Source organism: Culex pipiens, chromosome 2 (assembly GCF_016801865.2).
Source record: "Culex pipiens pallens isolate TS chromosome 2, TS_CPP_V2, whole genome shotgun sequence".
NCBI classification, from domain to species: domain Eukaryota; kingdom Metazoa; phylum Arthropoda; class Insecta; order Diptera; family Culicidae; genus Culex; species Culex pipiens.
Window position 1 is genome coordinate 80,469,011 of NC_068938.1, and position 23,171 is coordinate 80,492,181.

At 36.1% G+C, this 23,171-nt stretch overlaps 1 protein-coding gene and 1 long non-coding RNA gene across 2 annotated transcripts in view; one reads left to right on the forward strand and one right to left on the reverse strand.

Moving 5' to 3' along the window:
* Positions 1 to 23,171, reverse strand: part of LOC120418313 (protein disks lost) — a 430,904-nt gene that overhangs the window by 324,910 nt on the left and 82,823 nt on the right. The window lies entirely within an intron of this gene.
* Positions 6,188 to 6,772, forward strand: LOC128093015 (uncharacterized). Its single transcript, XR_008212176.1, has 2 exons — positions 6,188 to 6,552; positions 6,611 to 6,772. It is a non-coding gene; the product is annotated as an uncharacterized LOC128093015 (long non-coding RNA).

Here is a 23,171-nt window from a genome sequence, read left to right on the forward strand (position 1 = left end):
GAGTTAACATCTGGAAGAAAGTGTCAGGTTGGGTGGACGTTACACGGAGAAAAAAGAGTTCCCAAAATCGTGAACAAGCGTTCATGAAAATGAGAACCACGAACAAAGTGTTCAAATTTCATGGTACGTTTTTCAAAATCGTACCATGGGATTTGAACACTTTGTTCGAGGTTCCCATTTTCATGAACGCTTGTTCACGATTTTGGGAACTCTTTTTTCTCCGTGTAGTATGGTTTTGGAATGACTAAATGAAACCTGATTGTCATAAATAATATTTGTAAATTTTAACTCAAAAAATCAAATTATTCGCAAAACAGCATTGCCTTGGCGTTCTCGATTGCGAGATTCCCACTCGAAACTAGTTGTCCGACGGCTTGATTGTTGAGGCAATTGCAAACCACTTTTTACAGCTTAGCTTACATCCACCCCGGGATTCGAACTGAGGACCTTTGGATTGTTAGTCCAACTGCCTACCAGCGACTCCACCGAGGCAGGACCCTAGGAGACGACTCCTACACCTGGATTGAGCTTTCGACCTATCCCTTTAGGTTAGACCGGGGCCAACATTTACTTCCCCGTCCGACGGAAGGCGTGATCAGACAAGTCTCGTCTCGAAAAGTGCCACCGGGACCGTCTGGGATCGAATCCAAGCCGACTGGGTGAGAGGCAACCACGCTTACCCCTACACCACGGACCCGTTAACTACATAGCCATTTTAATAGTTAACAACATTTTCGACCTAGAAATGACAATATTACGGTATTACGGTTTTGAAAATTTTGCATAAGATTGACTTTTTGAACGATTGTTGTGGCTCGTGTATTGCTTGAATGTGGGGATTTTTCAAAAAAAAAAAAAAAAACGAACCAGATACTGCTGCTCAACATAAAAATATTGTTTTAAATGTCTAATTCTAATGCCCGAGTCACAACAATCGTCCAAAGGTTCATTCTTATGCAAAATTAGCTGAAACTTAAAAAAAATACTTCAAAAAGCACACGACTGAGTTCTAGGGGTTAAACATTCGAGAAACTGGTCAAAAATGGTCAAAATCATCACTTTAAAACAAAACTTTTTTGTACAATTCTGACAGCTCGTGAAAAGGAGCGATCGTGGCTGAATGGTTACGATGTTCGCTTTATAAGCGAATGGTCCTGGGTTCGATACCCAATCAAATCAAACCATCCACATTAACGACCCCCGGGTCTTTTGTGGTCTCTATTGCAAGTTTCTGCTCGAACCTAGGAGTCCGAAGGCTTGAATGGGGAGAGCACCCAAACCTCTTTTACTCCAAGGAACCTTCCACCCCAGTGTTTGAACTGACGACCTTTGGATTGTGAGTCCAACCGCCGCCAGCGATTCCACCGGTGTAGGCTTGGTTTGGTGTGTTGTTTGTACTTATGGCATGGAAACGACTCCAACACCTGGAATGACTTAACGGCCTAACAACCAAGGCCGGGACCGACATTTTACTTCCTCATCCGATGGAAGGTTGCAGCAGATGGGAATCGAACCCAGAATCATCCGCTTACAAAGCGGACAGCGTAACCATTCGGCCACGCACTGCCATGTTCGATACTGTTCGATACCCATCTGCTCCCAATGAGAAAGTTCTGGACTCATTGAATTTGGAATAAATGGAAAAACGTGAAGCACACGGCGGGGTTCGATCTCCTGTCTTTTGGATTGGCAAGCAAAATGCTTTCCACAATACCGTGAAGCATTGGTAGCTAGAGACTGATATACTTGAATCCAAAAATTCAAATTGAATTCAAGTGAATTTCAGAACTAAACAAGATTGCATGCATGATTGCAGGCTCATCTGGAATTGAATCTAAAAATAACCTTGCTAAAAATAGCCTGGGCGACTGATAGAATTCATCCAATAAGAAATGACAAGAATTGTAAGCATTCCCATTAGAAACGAGAACACGTTACCGCTCGCCTAAGGTGGCTTCTTAAAAAAACCGTCCAACTTCAAGTGAAACATACTTGAGGATACCGTGGAGTTTTTCCCTTGATACTCTGAAAAAAGTGGAGTATCAACACTTCCCGTCTTCCACATCCCTTTCTTTGTCCCTGGTGCGCGGTGGAGATGGGAGCGGCCGGCAATGGACAGCTGCCATGGTGGTGAGAATCTGGTTAAGGTGGAATTGGTTCTGTTCCCAACTATCGTTATGTTTGTATAACAAAATTATTGGTTTTGTCTGTTCTACAACTTTGTAGAACATTGTTACAATATAAAAAATAACCCTGCAAAAGCTACAAAATCGTAATTATAAAACGAAAAATGTTGTTCTAAATGAAAATATGACCCTCCTGGAAGAAAAGAACATTGAATTTCCCATAAAATGACATGTTTCACGATTTTTGACAGTTGAGTAACGGAAAATTAAAGCGGTTTATAAAATAATATTTTTTAACGATTTTTTTTTATCTTGAGAACGCCATCAAATTGAGCATCCAATTTAACACAAAAGTCCGTTTGCCACCAAATTCTTCACGGTTTCGAATTACAAATCACTGAAAAACATGTATTTGTTAAAAAAAAACTTAATAATGACAGGGGTCGTACCGCCCCACCGTCACGAGATATCGAAAAATTGACGTCGGATTCGTGATTAGGGATCAAAATTACCCCTTAGAGCAAAGCTTCACGAAAATCGAATAGGGGTCAGGGCAACTGCTTTGTGAGTTGGTGGAGATTTACCGTTTTATTATTTTTTATGCATTTATTATGTTTAGTTTATGTTTGTTTTTGATAGTATTAGGCTTATTCTACCACCTTCTATTGGTTTTTCATGTTTTTGCAGCCAATTTTTAACTTTTTTTCAGCTATAGAACGATACCATTTTATTTTAAATTGTAAAAAAATGCGTAGAGGCATAGTTTGGGACATTACTAAAAATACTGCATACCGTCAACAGGGGCGAATTGGGACAGCAATTTTAACCATGTTAGAGCACAATATTTTGATTTTTCTGGTTGGTTTCGGATAGAACAGACTAAGATAGAAATTTAAAACTTTTATGTGCTCTATACACTGCTGTCACTGCTGTAGTCCCGATTCGTCCCAGATGACGGTACTTTTTTTTCAAAACAAAAAAAAAATACAACATCAAATAGAACACAGCCAAATTTGACCTCATAAAAACATTGTAAAAGTCACATAAAACAAGTGGAACTTTTAACCCTAAAAATTTGTTTAAGTTCAAATGTTCTTCATTCCAATGCTTTTTAAACACCAATTGGTAAAAAATTGGATTTTTGCCGATTTGTTAGATCAAAGCCCACCTAGAGGCGTGATTGGGTTGTAGAGGATTAAGCTCATATGTGTGCCAGTAGGGTAGAGTAGTCATCAATGAGACACAGGGAACAATGATAAAATGGCTCTCACAAGTCGTAGTTTCAACCAATCAGGCTCATATTTGGGGAAAAGGTGTATCTACTGGATACACGTCTGCTTTAATAGTGGCTTTGGTTATGGACGCTCCCTTGAAAAGTTATTCATAAATGTTTGATTCTGGGGTGTAAAAGTAAATTATGGACAAAAATTACTTTTACGCTCGTAGGCTGCCATCTTTCGACGTTCCATAGGGATTGAGTTGGGCTACAATGTCCTTTCATTAGGTTTGACCAAAATTTAGAATAAACCCAGAATCCAGGGCTGTCTCATTGTTCCCCACTCATTTAAGCCCATGGGTAACAATGAGACACTTTGATTTTTCTTCATTAAAACATTTCTAAATCTATGGAAATCTTTTAAAACATGAATTAGAAGTGATTTTTGGCATATTTATTGAGTTTAAACTTCATTTTACCAAAAATATAATGTTATTTGGTAAAATACATGGATTTTACGAAATTTAAATACTTTTAAATATAACTTTTGTTAATTGGAGTTTCATGTTGACAAAATTGCTTGAAAATGTTCAAAGAAAATCACCTGCAATGGAACAATATAAACACAATGTCATGATGTTTTACTAGAAAAGTATTGATTTTTGTAGAGTGTCTGATTGTTCCCCAGCTGTCTCATTGTTCCTGCCAAGTGCGTCTACAATGAGGCAGTAGAATAACTGTGGCTGTAGACGTCAGATCGATCTCATATTTTGGTAAATGTTAGAACACATTAATAGAAAGAAAATGCTACAAAAAGCTCATTAAAACATGATGATGAAAAAAATACAAAAATCGTTTAATGTCAAAAACCAAAAGTGTCTCATTGATGACTACCTTATCCTACCTCCCTTCCCCCTTTGTCACGCTTTTCCTATACAGCAATTCCATTTTAAAAGAGCCTTACCCGAAAAAAAAAGTTCTCCGATCGGGCTCAAATTTATTCTTTGAGTTTCTTGGCCATAATTATTGGACCCGTATTTTTTTTTGTTTCACCATTAGGGTGACCTACTTGCTGGGGTGGTTAAAAAAAATGCTATTTTCGTCATTTTTCGCAAAAACCAAAAAATCAAAATAAAAAATCATATCTCTGTGCCATTTCATCCGATTTTTGCTGTCTTGGACGCAAAAGAAAGGTGACAAGTTTGGCTATTTGGAAAAAATAGTACGAAGTTTAAAAAACCTAGCTAAACTGTCCGTTTTGGAATCTAATAACTTTTCAGCAAAAAATCCTAAAAATATGGTGTCTTCGGGAAAGTTGTTCGAGATTTAATGAAGGTCCAACAAATTGATAAAGATTGGACGACTATTGCACCCTCCACAGATTAAAAAACTGAAAAGGTTGTTTTTCCCATACTTTTGTCGATTTTTCCCATACAAACTTCAAGCGATTAGAGGGAGGGGTTCCCGTGGTCAGAATGAGCTCAAATTTGGAATTTAGCCTAGTAATGGGTCAATCTATGATTTCAGGGGGTACCCCCAAAAAAGCATGGATTTGGACCACGCTAATGTATAACAGGTTTTATCGCAACTATTTTTTTTTTAATTCAAATTTTCAATGTAATGGTCGGTAATGATTTATTAAATAACAGCATTTAATTTTATGCTTCGAAATATTTTTGTTATGCACAATGATTTGATAGATCATGAAGTGTGTCCTTTCTCTTCTGTTCAACTTTACTTTTAATAATTTCAACTGCCACGCTGCCACGAATACTACAATTGTAGCTCCTTCAATAAATCTGCGTACCCCAACAAAGCAACTAACCATCCTCTGCCGCTTCAAGTACCAACACGGCACACGTCGTCGTCATTCTAGCATTCTAGCGCCAACATATATCATAAGCCCCATAAGAAACATATTTTCAGAAGCACTAGCTGTGTAGTGTAGCTCCCTCTCTCTCCAGTAGCAGTAGCAGTAGCAGCAGCATCAGCCAAGTGCAAGCCAAAAGTAAAATTCCGGGAAATCACATGTGAGAGTGCTCGTCAAATCTCGTCTTGTTTTGTGTTTCTTTTTTTTTTTGCTTCTCATTCTCCCCGCACAAATGTGTGTACTTACAGTCAGTGTTGTAACATAAAACATAAAGAAACGAAAAAAAAGAAGCAAAGAGCATAAGGGCAACAGCAAGAATGAACTCGAGCCAACAAGATTGCGCTAGAGGAGAGGTGGGGAAAAAAAGAACCTGACGACGACTCTCGAGTTTTGAAGATGAAAATTTTCACTTTCGCTGTCATCAACAGAGAGTGCGTAAGGGCAAATACACTTACACACACACACACTCACTTGAATGTTTGCCACAAGGGGAAATGAGAAGAGTCTCCCCTCCCTCCTGCTTTACACCCCTACCCCACTCCCACCACGGGGAACAGGGAAATAAAAAAAAAGACCGCAGTAGAAAAGGGAAAACCCGAAATGGAAAAGTACCGAGTGGAAAACAGAGTGCGAAAGTGGGAAGGCGTGGGGGACGAGGGTGAGATGATTTTCTTGCTGTTTATTAATTTTTCAGTGCTTGTTCGAACCAACGGCAACAGAATAAAATAAAATAAAGAGAGAGAGAAAAAAAGGGAACAACTTGAGGGGTGAAATCCAATTACAAGTGAAAATGGTTTACGTCGCCCGGTGCAAAAGTTTTGCAGCCAAGTGTGGGATGAGGAAAAGGGGAAGGAGGCGGAAAAACTTTTTGGGAAAATTACTTTTTTTCTACTCTAAAATTTTGCAGTACAAGGCAAGATTGTTGCTGGCGTTTTCGGGGATGGGGTGCTGATAAAAGTGCAACACTGTGCCCTGTTAGACTGAAGTCCGGCGGTCGTGCGATTCGAAGCGTTATCCCTCGATGTCGATTGTGTCCTGCCATTTTCGAGCGTTTGTCGTGCATTTCATCGAATGTCAAAGGTGACATCTGCAGTTCGTGTTGGTACTAGTAGGCTACGCAATTGGATGACAGTTCATTTTTTTTTTCAAAGTCCACCACGAAAAGGTTATTTTATAATTTTAAATTAGAAATAATTAAAACAAAAAGCATTGTTTGTGCAGATTCCGATGCGTCAATCCGGAAGGCGTGCTGTTGAGCGATGGGCTCGATGCTCAAATACAAAGCCAGCGGTTTCAAATTCAGGGACTTTCTGAACCAGGAAAACGGTAAAATGCAAGAGGTAAATTCAGAATAGCTTTTTGGTTCTCATCTATTGCTGACTCGAATCCTTGTTTCAGGAATTTAAATTTCCAAGCAACTCATCAAACTTCCATCATCCAACATCCAAAAAGTTTTTGGCACCTCGGATTACCAACTTTTTCAAGAACTTTTTCTTGCAGTATGGCCAAGATTGTGGATTATTTGTTGTAAAAACAGGATAATAAAAATGTATTGATCAACATTTAATTATTTTCATTTAAATAACCCAAAAATCCAAAACGAGAGCACCCGACAATGGCAGGACAATCTAAATAACAAAGTCGCCCGAAAACGGCCCGACAACGGCCCGTCAACGTCGATTTTCTCAAACGTCGATTTCGACGATCGTCGGACAAAGTGTTGCATATACGCACGAAAAGGGCCCGAATCCCGTCGGACAAACCGTCGGAATTCGGGCCGTTTTGTCGAGCCGTCCGGCGGTTTTCGGGCCGTTGTCGGCCCGGTCCGTCTGTCAGGGTGTTCATGTGATGTGAGCTGCAAAGGACTGCAGAGTAAAAAGTTTGCTTTGATCATGAAGACCCTTTCAGCGTTGATGATATTAATTTTTCAATTATGAGCATATGTTTCGTGTGAAATGAAAAGAGAGTGTTATTGGTGACAGAAAATGAAGTCATTAGAGAGTGGTCGGTTCTAATGAAATTAGGAGTTGAAAATTGCCAATATCAATTCAAAAAAATGTTCCTGTCACTTTTACCTTAGAATTCAATCATTGTATCGTAGCGAAAAAAAAAAACCCGAAAAAAAATAATTTGAAAACGAAAAGTTCTTGCATGAAACTTGTTTGCATTTTTTCGAGTTATAAAGATAGGAAGCTTTAGAATTTTTTTTTTTGAAGAAATTGTAATTACAGTGGACTCTATCGTTGTCGATATTGAAAAGACCGTCGAAAGCGGGAGGTATCAAATTATAGAACGAAAAATCAAAGCATGCTTCTTGAAGGGACTGAAAATTTTATTGGCAGCTGGATCAACATTGATATCAGGAAGATCGACAGCCAGAGAGTCGACTGTAATATCAGTCTCTTTACAAATATTAATTTATGTTTTTTTTTGAAATCATAAAACCATTAAATTTTAAGATTTTTTATGACTATTTCTGAACATTTTCGAGATCTTTAATTTTTATTTTTGATTTGTGTGAAGCTTTGTCTATACAACCAGAAAAACACCAGTTAAAAGATACAGTATTAATAAAAATCAAAACCACGTGTCACAAGTGTGCCTTGAAAGCGAAAAATGTACTACGTGTCACAAGTATGCACAGAATTCCCATACAAACTAAAATAAGCTGAAGTTAATAGTATCGACGCAATCAGTGTATTTTCAAAAACGTAAGATTGCCGGTGCATGAAAAAAATTATGAAAATTAGAAAAAATAAATCACATTTCCTAACAATTTGTATTTCATGTCACAGCCTGCATTGCGATATCCGGGAAACGTAAGCGAAGTTCTAAAATCTGTTTAAAGCATTTTGCTGAGTTTGTTGAGTTTAAAAAACCGGCATCATTAATTCATTTTCAACCCAAACGGTCGTTGTCACAAGATAATAACAGAAAATATGTTTAGGGAGTGCATAGAAAATATTTGAATTCAAAATTCATTCTCAGATGCCAAATTAAAATCAGCTATCGAAATTAACTTTAATTGTTTTCATGAAGTTTTTTTGCAACTTATGTTTTTTATAAAGAAAATATTTAGAATATTTTTTTTATTTTCAATTTTAATGTTGCATTTTGAATTTGTTGATAGAATGCTGCGAAAACTTCGAATTTAAAAATAATATAAATGAATCTATTGTGAAATTTTTGGCTCTTTTCGTTTAAAAATAAAGTCGTAATTTTAAATTCAAACCTATCATCTAAAATCTAAATTCCAAACAAATGGTTTTAGATCTTTTAAAAATCAAAATTTTAAAGTTCAAGAAATTTAAAGATCTGAGCGAAAAAAAAATAATTCCAGATGTGGATATTGGGGCCGTTGCAAATATTTTTAAAAGATTATGTCACCCCCGCTTAATCACCTGAACACTACACACTAAAAAAATATGAATTTTACATTTATCGTAATCATGATTTTAACGCAAATTGAAATCATGTAATCAAAAATTTGATGTAAAATTATGATTCTTTCGACGTAGCTTGCCAAAATCATCGTGTGTACATTGAAACTCAATTTTACATCATAGAAAACGTAAAATTCAATTAACCATTACCCAATTTTCGGTAAATTATGATGCACATATCGAGAGCGTGTTTTTTGATGTAATTTTGTGTTACATTAACCCGAACCCGATTTGATTTTTAACCCGAACTTTACGTGGAAACTTTTAGCAGTGTAGAGGCTCATCAGAAACGTCAGCCATGTTTGAAGTCAGCCAAAATATTGTTGCCGTGGCTGTTTTAATTTCAATCGTTTTGCAGCTGGCCGCAAAGCTAAAATTTAGGAAAATTACAACAAATCTTCACGTAGAGGTAAATTTAATCTTTTTACACAAAAATTAAAAAAAAAACCAACATATTTTTGTTGTTTTTCATTGCAGTTTGGTGAAAAAATCTTTATAGATCCGGCGCGGAACCTGTTCCGATTAGAGCTGCTGGACCATTGGAACAGTTATCTTCCTCGCAACTACTTTCCGGCAAAAGGTTCGGCCATCAACACATGAACTGCGTTCCGGCAAAAGGTTATCCGGCAGGTCTCCATGCCGTCAGCAGCTGACAGACCCCAGCTCGATGAAACTCAGATGAGGAGCGAAGTTCGACCGGCAATTCCAGAGTGAACAGAACCGGATTTCTCAGCACGGCCCCAGTTGAGGACCAGGAACGAAATACTTCAGATGTGCGGTCAATACAGGTGCGCGAAATCGAACGAGTTGAACGAGTGTACCACACATGGAGGAAAACAAAAATCTTGGGAGATAATCACAAAAGAAAAGCTTTTGACAGTGAACAAAAAGTTATAAAAATCAATTTCTACAGTCATGCAAATAATAGTATTTCAAACAACTTTTAAGGTGTCGTGTTTGCCCAATAAGAATAATCCGCAAAATCCAATAAGAAACTAATCAAACGAAATTGTGTCTGCTGTAATTTTACACTCAATAAAGCCTGTCGATTGAGTCATGTAATTTTAAAATCTGACGTAATTTTATGTCTTATTTGACGCTCCAGTTATGTGCATCAAAAAGACGGAATATTACACGATTTTTTCGAAGTGTGTATTTCAAAAGCATTTTCCTGCATTAGTGAGCAATTCTCTACAAAATCGTATTTTTTTATTTTTCTGTATTTTTTTATCTAGCTGAAACTTTTTTGGTGCCTTCGGTAAGCCCAAAGAAGCCATTTTGCATCATTAGTTCGTTCATATAATTTTCCATACAAATTTGGCAGCTGTCCATACAGAAATGATATACAAAAATTCAAAAATCTGTATCTTTTGAAGGAATTTTTTGATCGATTTGGTGTCTTTGGCAAAGTTATACCTGCAACTTATAAAGATAAGGGTAACACTGAAAAAATCATACACGGTAAAAAAGATGTGATTTTTAATTTCACTATTCAAAACAAACATTCAATATTACGCCCTTTTAAAATAATTGTCTTGATTTGAAAAAAAATTAATATTGTTTTCGAAAAGATGAATATAAATTGGAAATACGAAAAGATCGGAAAATTTCACAAATATTTCATATTTTAACATTGAAAATCGAACCATTCGTTGCTGAGATATCAACATTAGAAAATAGTGGGTTGTTTGGGTGAGACATAAATGAGTTGAATTTTCCTGTTCTTAAATCTTTGCATGGCAATATCACAGCAACCAAGTATCGTATCAACAAAGTTCTAAAGCATAATATAGTGAAATTTTTCAGCTCTTCAAAAATATTTTTTCAAAAGTGTGCAAACATGGGCACTAATTAAAAAAAAATAACTGCGACTATTTTCAAAAACTTACTTAAAAATTGCTATAACTTAAAATAGTGCACTTTATTAAAATTTCACTGAAGTTGTTTTAGATTGCAAATTTGATTTTAGATCGAAAAATAAAGTTGATATTTTTTTGCGACCAATATTTTGATTTTTTGAAAAAGTAGTATTGATTCAAAAATTCGTAACTCGGTCAAAGATTTTTTGCACATTCTGGAAATATCTGAAAAGTTGGCATTTGATGCCTCCTATAACATACAAAAAATAGTGTTTTTTGCAAATCAAGTTTTTGTAATAAAAAGTGAAATTAAAATTCACAAAAAAAATTTGTTCTCCAAATATTATTTTGGACATTTTGGAAACTAATGATTGCAAAACAATTTGTCTAAGAATATTTAAATTTACGCCTTTTGGAATTGTTTGTCTTGATTTCAAAATTTGCGAAAAGATCAGACTCAATTACAAAAAAAAAACATTTTTGGTTCAGTTTTAGCCAAATCAACAAATAATATAAATCAAAAACTCACTTATAATAACTCAGACTGAGTTACATTAAAAATGTTGGAGGCAAAACTTCTACACGTCATTGTTTTTTATTTATTTTTTCAGTGTGTAAAAAAATCAGTCAAGACCTCACTGTCATCGACTGTCTACCAGAGTCAACGCCATTTCGTCAAGTAAAAGGGACTCATCGTCTTCGTCGTCGTCGTCGTCGCCAACACCAACTCCCCCGCCAAGGCGACAAATCGACTCATCGTTCAGCACACGACAAGCCGTTAAAACGCGACTCCGTTTAGTTCAGTTTAGTGTTGCTTTAAAAAAAAAAGCATTGCCTTTATGCAATTTGGCCAAGCGTGAATGCGCACATCGATTACCAGACCGACTGAGGCTAAATGCTAAACTAGATCAATGCTTCGGATAGTGGCTCGAACCAACTCCGGCTGGGCTCAAGTTGCAATCACTCCGGCTTTGAGCGACTTAAGGGAAAGGAGGATGCCTTTCGAAAAAATAAATAAAATACAAAACTTGAGTTGAAAAATAACAAAATGCTTGCAAAATACCTGCAGACTGCCAATCGGTGAAACATTGCCGAGACCAGGCTTTGATGGTTCGAGGAATTGGGTTGTGAATGTTCTACCTCGTCTGGTACATGGACTTGCGATCGATTGTCGGCGCAGACGGCGCGACGGGGCTTGTGGCCTTCAAAGGCGATCGCAATTTGGTAATTGTTTAACGTGTTAAATAGTTAATTTTTAGAACTGGTTCAAGGTAGTTCAATGTCCGTTTTTATTTTCGTAGACGAATTTGATTTTTTCAACTGACAACTTTTGCAAAATTCAAGTGATCTCGTGAATTATTCAGGTTTGTCGTGCTTCATAAAACAAAACAAAAATGACATGAAACTTCACCATCGATTCCTGCTCTCCAGTAACCGTCTGGAATCATCCCCACCAACAGTCTGGCATCCAGGAAGTTAGCACAAAGGACCAACACACAAAACATCCCAGACGACAAAAGCAGCGTCGTCCGAACGCACCCGGGGAAGCACGTGACCAACCGCCCCAGCACCACCCCCCAAATCCGGTCCAGCAGTGTCCTTTTTGGCAAGGTCCTGGCCGGGAATTCGCCAAAGTTCATTGGCACCTTTGTTATCTCAGTACACGCACACAAACATACCAGTGGTGCCTTTCTACATGTATGTACAACAGCAGACAACCCCATTCATATCGATACCCAGCCCCAACTCCCACCTCTTCAACTCTCGTAGATTGGCATTTTTGGCAGCCGGCAGCAGTGCGAGTTCGTCGTCGTTCAAACGTGTGGTTGTGTGCGATGGTGGTTTCATGAAGCCATTTGCAGAATGTTCTTCAGCCGTCTGTCCCTAGAACCCCTCCTAGATGTAGGTAGATGCAATTTCCTGAACACGAACTATCACCACCCTCAGCTGCGTATTACGCACACATGTGCACATTCCCAGCATCTGTCCCGCCAGCCAGTGTCCTCCCGGAAGGGACTTGGTGGGTTTTCAATCAATGAACATTAAATCGAAGGGTTGTCCTTTTAGGAGATTTTTCTGTTCTAAAAAGAGTTGAGGATAGTGAACAACTTTTTAATCTGGTACCAGAATAATAGAGGTGTAAGTGGTTACTTAATGAACACTTCCAGCTCAAATCAGGATTTTTTTCTGGTACTTTTGTACCCGACTCTCTCCGATTTCAATGAAACTTTGTAGACATGTTATACTAGCAATTTAAAAACTACTGTATCTCGAAGCCGTCGCATCCTATCAAAAATTGGTAAAAGACAAACTTGTAGGAAATTGGACGGGCTTTCTGAAAAAAAAACACTGAAACAAAAATACACGCCACTTCTATGAGATTTTTCAATTTTTAAGTTTAAAAGTTAAATTTGATGGTGATGTCACGATTTTTTTTCGCTCAAAATTTTTGAGGAAATAGCCTAAAATGTTACAAAAAGACAAACTTATGGGAAATTGGACGAGCTTTCCGCTAAAAATATTTACGAGACTGAAAAACCAAGTCTGTCATATAGAAATTGCCAAAAACCACCAAAAAATCTATTTTTTCAACATTTTTATTTTTAAACCCGCTGTATTTTCCCAAGGATTGGACTTAGGACAATGGTCAATATGGAGACTTTTATGTAAAATTGTCTAGGGAATCGATTTCCACTATTGATTCTGAAAAATTTTGACGTTTTTTTTATTTTTGTTTCAGTGTATTTTTTTCAGAAAGCCCGTTCAATTTCCTACAAGTTTGTCTTTGACCACTTTTCGATACGATGCAACGGCTTCGAGATACAGTTATTTTTAAATCACAAAATACAAAAATATTTAAATAACTTACGCCCTTCTCAAATGTCATTTTGAGTACAATTGGCTCTATATACACAAAAATGGCTTACGTAGGCCTAGGATAAAATGTCTACAAAGTTTCATTGAAATCGGAGAAGGTCGGGTACAAAAGTACCAGAAAAATTCCTGATTTGAGCTGGAATTGCTCTAATGCAACGAATAAAATAAACAACCTTTAATTAATTTTATGTATCAAAATTGAACATTAAAAAAATTATGCTTCCTATTCACAAAGATTGGTATCACCCGAACCAATCAATTTAATTTTCTTAAGAATTAAAAAGTTCAATTTAAATTCCTTGACTTTATTTTATTTGATCCTCTCATTTAAAAATTAAGAAGCATAATCATATAAATAAATGAAATAATTTCTTGAACCGAAAGATCTTATTTCGCGATTATTAAAAAAAATGACCAAAAATGATTATAGATTCAAACACTGTTATTTTTGAAATTCAATTATTCAATTACATGACCTTTTGAAATCAACACAGAAACAATCAAAATACTTTTTTTTATTTAATTTAGTCATATTTCGACACTATTCGACATTCGATTTTATGGCAGAGACATAACAGTTCGATACCTCTTTGCTTTTTTGTACAAAGCTTGCTGGTTTTTCTATCTAGTTAGCGTAGGATTGCACAAAGGCATCGATTTACAAAAAATAGATTTTTTTCAAAGTCTTTAAGATTTTGTGATACTGTTTTGTGGGTTTATTTTGTACATAATATATATTTTTATTTTATTTTTTTAAAGCAATCTTCTAGCCAAAATCATTTTTCTTTTTACTCAGGGTGTTTTTTATTTTTACCGATTTTCGCCAGCCAGCTGCTCAATTTAAAAAAAAAAACAAATTTTTTTTTTTTTAGGATCACATTGTATTGCGTTTTTTTGCATTTATAATCAAATACGGTACTGGAGTGATTCTCGCTGAAAGTGGACCACTATTTACACAAGGTGCTCAAAAATCAAAAGCAATGTACTTTTCCAATAGCCCCCACCAAGTTATGAAAGAAACCATGTTTGGTTGGTTGAATTTGTCCTCACCTCGGCGCCACGAAGCTAAAACATTTTTTTTAATTAGTAATTTTTTGACTTAGGCGCGTCTACAAAATTGCTTATAACTTTGCAAAACTTCAACGGACCCATGATGTTTAGGGGTGTTTTGGAAAGGAAATGAGCAGAGCAAAATGTTGCATTAGCTTGCCCCAATTTAAGGTTTTGTCAAACAATATAGGTGCTCACTTTTTAAATGATAGTTTATTATCCAAGGATCAAGATGCACTATCGATAATTGACCAATATTTAAGGTTTTGGATTCTGCCAGGCAATTTATTGTCGAAAAGTTGTTTTTGTTTACTTGTTTTGTTGTTAAATGCTTATTTACAATTGGGTGGACATTTTTACAGTAAAACTAATGAATGTAGCATGTAGGAAATTTCACCACGAACATTTTTCTCGAGGAGAAAACGTAATTTCGATACTCCAACGCAAAGATATTTGAGTTTTAGTGAGAAAAAAGTGCCAATTTTACAAATTTCCCAGAATTAACAAGCACGGCCTATTATTTACATGCGGCATATAGTTAGGAAGCCAAAGTATAGTTTCTTACAGTTATTTAGGTCGCTGATTTCGGATTTGCAATCAAATTTCAGATAAACAGTGAACAGTGAAATTTCGAGCCACACCCAAAAGTTATTTGCGGTAATATGCTGTAATTTTACTCGCTAGTGAATTCGGTCATATTTCATCTTTTGCTCACCTTTAATTGATATTTTACTCACGGATTTTTTTATGAAGAATGTTTTTTCAAGTTCTGATTGTTTTGAGAATGTCTGAAAACCTCGTTTTGTGATTTGGCTGGTTTCAATGTAAATTTAAAAATAAATGAAAACTTTAGATTTTTAAGGAATTTTTTTTATGATTTTGTGGAACGATTGTATACGTCAGTCATTAATTAATGACGGTTTCCATAACTTTGAAAGGAATAGAAAAATCGCTCGCAACCATTTTCACTATATGCAAATAACATTTAGGCGTGGCTCGAAATTTCACTGTTCACTGTTTATCTGAAATTTGATTGCAAATCCGAAATCAGCGACCTAAATAACTGTAAGAAACCATACTTTGGCTTCCAAACTATATGCCGCATGTAAATAATAGGCCGTGCTTGTTAATTCTGGGAAATTTGTAAAATTGGCACTTTTTTCTCACTAAAACTCAAATATCTCTGCGTTGGAGTATCGAAATTACGTTTTCTCCTCGAGAAAAATGTTCGTGGTGAAAATTCCTACATTAGTTTTACTGTAAAAATGTCCACCCAATTGTAAATAAGCATTTAACAACAAAACAAGTAAACAAAAACAACTTTCCGACATTAAATTGCCTGGCAGAACCCAAAACCTTAAATATTGGTCAATTATCGATAGTGCATCTTGATCCTTGGACAATAAACTATCATTTAAAAAGTGAGCACCTATATTGTTTGACAAAACCTTAAATTGGGGCAAGCTAATGCAACATTCTGAGCGCCCGAAATACGAACGGAGCGCTGCGCTCTCAGAATCAAAATAACATTAAAAAAGAGAGGAGGAACATACACCTTAGATTTATTGGTCCTTTATGTGAAATCATCTCAGCTTTCGAATGGATTTGTCAGTTTTTCGATAAAGCGGGGCGCCGGCCTTCAAAAATGACTTTTAAAAATACATTGTTGTTTTATGACTAAAAATGTATGGAACGGTATTTTTCTGACAAGTGCATTCGAAAGCTCTGCTCATTTCCTTTCCAAAACACCCCTAAACATCAAGGGTTCGTTGAAGTTTTGCAAAGTTATTAGCAATTTTGTAGACGCGCCTAAGTCAAAAAATTACTAATTAAAAAAATGTTTTAGCTTCGTGACGCCGAGGTGAGGACAAATTCAACCAACCAAACATGGTTTCTCATTGCTTTTGATTTTTGAGCACCTTGTGTAAATAGTGGTCCACTTTCAGCGAGAATCACTCACTGTCAAATTTTGTCACTAGATATTTTTCAAACATTTGCTGAGGCCCCCAACGTTAAAAAAATAATAATAATAATAATTGTGCTTTAAAAAATGGTTGTCAAGAAAATTAATATTTAAAAAAAAACTTGATAGTCAGTCAAATTGACCCTTTTTAAGGTTATGATTATTTAACTTACTTCATAATCTTTGAATAATGAATGTAAATATGATGTTAAGTAAAAGTAAAACAAAGTTTTGAAAAAATTCAGAAATAGTTTTTTTTTCAATGAAAAAAAAAAATTGTTGTGTCACTGAAATCAATTTGGCAGTTTAACCCTCTACTGCCTATTTTTTTCGATTTTTTATTTTTCCCGTGTTTAGGAGGTAAGTTTGAGCAACTTTTGTTCTACGAAAAACTTTATTTCTCTTGTTTTATGTTTTATGTTTTTGTTGTTTCATTTTTAGTATTTTGATTTTCATTTATCTTGTTTAGTTTATGTTTGTTTTTGGTAGTATTTGGCCTACTCTACCATCTCCTATCATTACATTTTGCCTACCTAATTTTTTTCTTTTTTTTACAGTAACTTTTACAATTTTTTGCACGTTTTTCACATTTTCTGCTATAAAATGGCACCATTATCATTTAAATTGTAAATAAATGCGTAGAGGCATAGTCTGAGGCATTATAAAAATTACTGCATACTTCTTTTTACTTTAAATATAAGAAATGTTAGTAGAAAACACTGCCAAAGTTGACCTCAAAAAAAATTACATTTTTAAAAACATTGGCAAAGTCACATAAAACAAGTAAAAATTCCAACCTATAAGTTTTTTAAATCGAAGCCCGTCTAAAGGCGGGGTTGGGTTGTAAAGGATTAATTTTTTTTTCCAAATATAATATGTATCTTTTCTCCTGAAAATGCGTTTAAATCCTAAGATTTTTTTTTTAAATGTTTAAATAACGCTTAAAACTAGCAACGAGTGTATTTTTTTGCTTTTTTCAAGTGTAAAATCATCCAAGGAAAGTTTTCATAATTATTGTTAAATAACCATCAGTGTCCCCCTGCTTACGGTGAAATTTTTGTGGATTATGTAAGTTTTTTCATCACTTTTTTCGTAATGATGCAGTTTGGGTCAAAATCATGTGCTCTTTCAAGAAAACCAACAAGATTCAGTACTTTGTTCTAGAAATTTGGAGGGAATCCAATTTTATCGTGAAAGCAGTGCAGAGATTACTTAACATGTTTGTCATTTATTTTTTAATTATTGAAATAAAATGGAGTTTAATATTTGTTAAACTGACAAAACTTAAGTTTAAATTTTGGTTAATGTCAAATATCATAGCCCAAATTTATCCATTTTGCCACCCTCGTTTAGAACTCGCATTTCCGACGTGTCTGCGTGGTCACCAGAGTCGTCTACTGTTTGGTCTGCTCCTCTCGAACTTCCTAGTTCACAACATTGACAGTGATAAAGACCAAGGGGGAGAAGGGGGAGTCGACATTCGGAGTCGATTCGAGTTTTCAACCCCCTCCCCTTCCTCCCCCTTACCTGCCCCCCAAATCCGAGAGTCAGGTTCTCGGTCGCAGTGTCCCCATTCCAGGACCAACTGCTCTCTCTGTTTTGCGGCTCTCTTTTGGTTGCCGCCAAGCTTTTTTTTGTTTCTATCCCAAAAATCCATTCCAGACAGCTGACTCAAACCACACACCAGCCACTCCGGGGGACAACTGGATTCGGGAAGGTGGAGGCGGACGGTGCCGTGGCGTAGAATGTCTGCGCGTTGTCGTCGGCGTTCAGTTCCGGGTTTTCCCGCGCTGCAACGGTGGCGTGAGGGTGGTTCTGCTGCCGAGCTCCACCCGCAACAAGCTGTGGGGGTCTGGAGAGGGCATTGCTGGGTGAAATGGGATTTGGCTTGCTTCTGATGTCCTTTGTTGTAGTTTTAACCCTATTTTTAAAAATTGTTATTATCGTATTTTCTTCATATCCAAAAAATTTAGGACTGTTTATTCAAAATTGTGTTCCCCAACCAACCCCGATCGTCCTTTTAGTGCGGTTGTAGTTCCCAGCCCCCCCTCTCCCGAGCTGTCTAGGACCGCGCCTTCCTGGCCTGCCTGTCTGCATCCCGGGCAGCTGCTGCGCCAGTCAGTTCCCGGGGAACATTCCAGACAGCGAGCGGGTCCCAGCAGGGATGGGTTTGCGAACCACCAGCCAGGAACAAAGTTTTGCGCTGTCAGCTTCGACCAAACCTGCCACGGGGAGGTCCAGGGGACTGGTGGAACTACTGTCTGGTTCCACACCCTTCAAGGGAAGGATGGGGGAGTTGCCAATGGTAATTTTGAGGGAGTTTGCAAATGTTGAAAATTTTCGGGGGGAGAATTTCAAAAATGCACACAGGAAAATCGATTAAAATTTTGCCTCGTCCAAAGGGGGTGAAACCCCCCGCGATAGTGGGTGAGACAGTCTGGCCGCCAACAACGAAAAAACAAACCCTAGCTCGGTGGCGGTTGGTTCCGGAGGGATGAGGCCAGACTGCCGCGCCGGTTACTAGCTGCTGATTTAATTTTTGATTCAATTCAGAAGACAGTTCAGTAATATAAATGTGCGCGCAAAAACAGTGGCACGTGGTGGGTTGGCAACGAGGATGGAGGGTGAAACTGGCTTTTTGTGTCATTTTTGGTGGGGGTCAAATTTTCCAGACAGGCCGGGAATGGGGTGCATCAGTCTGGGGTTGACTGGATGTGGAATTTGGGTGTGTGTGGTGTTTATCCGAGCACAGATGTCATTGACACTGGAGGCTGCAGTTTCCACGTTTGGACGTAGTTATTATCAAGGGTTTGGCATTGGTAGTAGAGTAACAATGTAAGTGTAGTTATTTGAAATTATGTTTTGTTTTCAAGTGACATCGCATGATTTTAAAAAAATAAAATATCGTTTTTTTATTTTAAAAAGTTGAACAACAAATTGTCAAATCTTCAAATCTTCAAATCTTCAAATCTTCAAATCTTCAAATCTTCAAATCTTCAAATCTTCAAATCTTCAAATCTTCAAATCTTCAAATCTTCAAATCTTCAAATCTTCAAATCTTCCAATCTTCAAATCTTCAAATCTTCAAATCTTCAAATCTTCAAATCTTCAAATCTTCAAATCTTCAAATCTTCAAATCTTCAAATCTTCAAATCTTCAAATCTTCTAATCTTCTAATCTTCAAATCTTCAAATCTTCAAATCTTCAAATCTTCAAATCTTCAAATCTTCAAATCTTCAAATCTTCAAATCTTCAAATCTTCAAATCTTCAAATCTTCAAATCTTCAAATCTTCAAATCTTCAAATCTTCAAATCTTCTAATCTTCAAATCTTCAAATCTTCAAATTTTCAAATCTTCAAATCTTCAAATCTTCAAATCTTCAAATCTTCAAATCTTCAAATCTTCAAATCTTCAAATCTTCAAATCTTCAAATCTTCAAATCTTCAAATCTTCAAATCTTCAAATCTTCAAATCTTCAAATCTTCAAATCTTCAAATCTTCAAATCTTCAAATCTTCAAAACATCAAATCTTCAAATCCTCAAATCTTCAAATCTTCAAATCTTGAAATACTTAAAAACTTTTTTGTCTGATATAATTTAATTTTTTTAATTGAATTTCTAATTTAACAAATTTTATTTACATTTTTGTAAATAAAGTCAATAAAGTTTTTTCAGTGTTTTTCGGATATTACGATTTTTCCGAAAAATTGGCAACATTGTCAAATGAATTTTGACAAACTTGTGCCATAGCTCTAAAGGTGCAATGTTTTGTTATCTAAAACACATGAAACAACTGAGATTTTTCAAGCATGGTTATTTTGAGCAATTAATTATTTAGTGTTAAAATGTCTATTATTTTTATTACTTTCACATATTTACTTATTTAAGAGTGCAACTATTTTTTGAGAAATTCTCAAGATATAGATGTTTGAATCGCCTTTTGGTATGGACAACTGCCAAAATTCTATGGAGACTTGGATTGACGAACTAATGATACAAAATTTCATCTAAATCTAGAGGGTGACGAGCGGGAATTCCCGGGAAATCGTCAATTTTTGGACCTCTCGATTCCCGGGAAATTTGGTCGAGAGTCCCGGGAAATTTTCTACTTATAAATATCGAAGCAAAATGTTATAAACTAATCAGAAAAAAACATTTAAAAATTCGAAATGGCTTTGAACATTGGATGTTCAATGTTCAAGTTCGAATAAACCTATGCTTCTCTAATCTTGTTATTTAGAAAGTGTAAATTTTAATTTGTCGAAAATTCCAATAACTATAATTGAGAGAACCCCAAAAAAATGTGGAGCCCAAAATTTACCTTAAAGTAGCAGTTACATCCCAGAAATGAAATACAGTCCAGACTCGATTATCCGAAGTTTCGATTATCCGAAGTTTCGATTATTCGAAGGTTTGTATGGGACTTCGGATAATCGAATCACGAACAAAAAAAACACCCTTCAAAGCTTTGTTTCGCAAAAAAAAAAAATGTCTAGGCAAGCCATGAGAAAGTTAAATTATTGACAACTGGAAGAGATTTTTAAAGCAAAAAGAATCCAAGGAACCGTCGAGGAAAAAATCCTTCAAGGAAGAGAAAATATCGAGAAATGAAGAGAATTGAAGTATGCAGATTGAAGGGACTGAAGAATTCATCGAAATATGGAGCAATATTGATATCGAGAAGATCGACAGCCAGAGAGTCGACTGTATATATAAGAAGAAAAAACTCTAACATTCTGCAAAGATTGTCTTAATCTTTGTTAAGGTCCGATATTTGTGAACATTCGCATTTCCTGATAAATGTAAATATTTCTCAATGAATATTTCCAGTTTACCTTAAAAAGAAAAAAAAACAAGTTGAAATAGTTGTTTTGAGTCGTTATGCATCATATTGCAAAAATATCGATACTGGCAAATTATATAATTGCTATTTTTTAACTTTACGAAAATCTAATAACAAGTTCATGCAACAAGCTTGTGCATCTTTTGAAAAATCACTCTGTACGAATTATGATTCGTAAAATTTTAAACTACAATTTTGAGTCCCCAAAAGCTCAAAAAACGATCTTGTATTTACAGATTCTAAGAAAAATTCTAAAGGTTGAACTATTTCCTTAAAATAATGAGGCTTCTTAAATTAACATTTCTTTGATTAAGTGTGAATTATTTTGAACTGAATTTATTGAAAAGAAACAAATTTATGACCTTTCCTTTTAAAATTATTGGCACTATTGGCATAGTCAAAAAATCCCGGGTCCCGGGAATTCCCGGGAAATGGCCAAATCCAACTCTCGATTTCCGGGAAATTGAAAATCTCGAGAATCGTCACCCACTATCTAAATCAAACGACACATACAAATTATTTTCAAAAAAGGCTCATTCTTGAAAGAATAGATAAAATCTTCTAATCATCAAATTTTCATATCTTTAAATCATTTTATATCTAAATTAAAAAAATAATAATAATTTAGAAATTGATGCAGAACGCCTTAAAATTTATGCGACCGACATTATTATCATTAATAAATTTTTTTTTTCATTAATTTTTAGACGTATTTGGAATTTTGTCTAAAAAAAATAATATAACACTACTCGACAAAACAAAACTTGTGTCAAGGGATTGACGATATCTCATCGGTTCCTCAGAGAAAAGGCATCCCCGAATCCGATGCAATCGACAGAATTTGATTTTATGTCCACGCGGACTGACGAGAAGCTGGTAAATTTTTTAACATAAAAAAATCGAACAATTTAAAAAAAACTTGCGTCTCCTCCCAACTAAATGAGCCATCTACAAAAATATGGAGGCGCCTGGTGCATAGCCAACGGAAACAACCAATACAAATGTATAAAAAAGTTGTCAAGTTCGGGGGGTCCACAGCTAGCATTTTTTGTACGATTATAAAAATAAATATTAAAAGTTTAAAATTAAAATATTTGAAAAACATTTTTTTTAAATATATTTGTTTACTAAAATTTTATGTTTCTCAAAGGTCTATGGGTACTTCGGGATGTCCATGGTAATCCAAGGACTCCCTAGAGTTAAGATCTATGAGTCTACCGCCGTAACAAGCAAGAGGTCGTCGGATTTTGACCCCGGATTATGTGCGTATAGCATCAGTGGATATGGTAGACTACTATATGAATGTAATGGGATGTACATGGTCTTCTAAGGACTCCCTGGAGTTAAGATCTACGAGTCTACCGCCGTAACAAGCAAGAGGTCGTCGGATTTTGACCCCGGATCATGTGCGTATAGCATTAGTGGATATGGTAGACTACTATATGAATGTAATGGGATGTACATGGTCTTCTAAGGACTCCCTGGAGTTAAGATCTACGAGTCTACCGCCGTAACAAGCAAGAGGTCGTCGGATTTTGACCCCGGATTATGTGCGTATAGCATCAGTGGATATGGTAGACTACTATATGAATGTAATGGGATGTCCATGGTCATCCAAGGACTCCCTGGAGTTAAGATCTACGAGTCTACCGCCGTAACAAGCAAGAGGTCGTCGGATTTTGACCCCGGATTATGTGCGTATAGCATCAGTGGATATGGTAGACTACTATATGAATGTAATGGGATGTACATGGTCATCCAAGGACTCCCTGGAGTTAAGATCTACGAGTCTACCGCCGTAACAAGCAAGAGGTCGTCGGATTTTGACCCCGGATTATGTGCGTATAGCATTAGTGGATATGGTAGACTACTATATGAATGTAATGGGATGTACATGGTCTTCTAAGGACTCCCTGGAGTTAA